Raw genomic sequence first — 1,852 nt, forward strand, 5'->3', positions numbered from 1 at the left:
TTATTCATTTATTATTTCAAAGGGGATTGAATGTTGTGGTTACACGTATTGTCTTTATAACTGTTAAGTCACAGCTCCAGTGTTCTGATCACTCCAGCAGTGTTCATCCTACTCATTAACCAGGTATTTTGGGCCCCTTCCAGCTCCCCTTGCTTGGTTTTCACTGCTTTACATTCCTTTGCACACATGTGTGCTTATTGGTTAGTTCTAGTTTAATAATAAGGAAATGTGGTGTTTGTTTTTTCATTCTTAGGATACTTCACTAAGTGTTATGGTTTCCACTTCCTTTCAAATTGTTGCAGAAGGCCTTAATTCATTCTTTTCTATGGCTGACTAGTATTCCATGGGTACATACGCCACTGATGAACTGGTGGATGCTTTGGTTCATTCCACATCTTTGCAATTATGAATTGCATGGCAATAAACATTTGAGAGCAGGTGTCTTTTTGATAAAATTGCTTTTTTCCTTTGGGTAGATACCCAGTAGTGGATTGCTGGATCACATGGTAGTTGGACTGTCAATTTTTGAGGACTCTCCATACTGATTTCCACAGGGGTCGTACTAATTCTCGGTCCCATCATCACATCTGGTGTTCCTTTGCTTCTGTCTCCAGGGCAATGTCTGTTTCCTTAAGTCATTTTTCAGGTACCCATTGGAGCACCTTTGATATAGGCATATGTGTACCTGAATTATAGTCAGAACTCTGATGTAAAAGACACTGATATTGCTTAGTAAATAGGAATTATAAAAGAAGTTGTAAGAGGCAGAAAGGTCACGTGGCAGCTGGCTGGGAAGACCGCGACAGCGCGTGACCTGGCGGCGGAGGCGGCACCGAGGAAGCGTTTATGACCTGCAGTGAGGAGGCACAAACAGAGCGCGAGACTCGGTTCTAACATCCAAAAATCAAAGATTGACCCATCCTCGTTCCTCTTACTTCAATTTCAACCCATTTGAGGTTCTTGCGATAGATCCTGAAGTCATAGATGAAGAAATCAAAGAGGCTTCAGCAGCTGTCTGTACTGGTGCATCCTGACAAAACTCAAGGTGAGGCTCACAGAGCACAAAGGCTTGAAACTGTGGACAAGCGTCCAAGTTGCCACTGGATCAGGAACAAAAGAAGAGGGCCCTGGACGTAATTCAGGAAAAGGATACCTGGACACACTGAAAGAGCGAAAAAGACAATTAAGGAAGGAAGGAAAACCTACAGTTCTAGAGGAGGATGGCCCGGAGTTGTTCAGACAAGCAGTGTAGAAACAGACCATGAAACTCTCGGCTGAGCTGGAATTAAAAGGAAAGAGAGAGAAGCCACAGAGACGCAGGAAAGGAAATGACAAAGGGAAGAAGAGACTGAAGCTCAGGAAAAAGCCAGACCAGAAAGAGAGTGGCAGAAAAACTGAGCAAAGTCGAGATGGTCGTGTGACAGTCGCGAAACTTTCAAGCAAATACAAAGGGAAAAAAAGAGAAGAAAAAATGGACCTTCCTGAGACCACAGAGAGTAACAATGGAGCGGCCGGAGTGATCACCCCAGGTCGCAGTCGCAGAACCGCCCCCAGCTGTCTCCCTTCCTGCTTCCAACGACTCATTCTTCCCTCCACTTCCACCCCAACATAGAGTAGAATTTGCTTTTTAGTCCATTTTAATTTCAATCCAATTTAATATTGATCAGAATAATTCTTTCGTAGATTGAAATGAGGGGCGTGGATAAAAAAAGACCTCCCCCTCCGCCCTGCCCTTAGAGCAACCAGATTGGAAGGTGCCACCATCGTGCTACCTTCTTTTCCCACAGCCAATAACTTAATGTTTTGTACTTCACGGAATTGTGATGGTTAGAAACTTGGCGTATAGTTTGTG

General features: G+C 43.8%; 1 pseudogene; it reads left to right on the top strand.

The window, feature by feature from the left end:
- The first annotated feature begins 813 nt into the window (after positions 1–813).
- On the top strand, positions 814–1,520 carry LOC100942954 (annotated as a pseudogene).
- Positions 1,521–1,852: the final 332 nt, after the last annotated feature.

This window comes from Otolemur garnettii, unplaced genomic scaffold (genome assembly GCF_000181295.1).
Source record: "Otolemur garnettii isolate 467f Iridium unplaced genomic scaffold, OtoGar3 scaffold00118, whole genome shotgun sequence".
Classification (NCBI taxonomy): domain Eukaryota; kingdom Metazoa; phylum Chordata; class Mammalia; order Primates; family Galagidae; genus Otolemur; species Otolemur garnettii.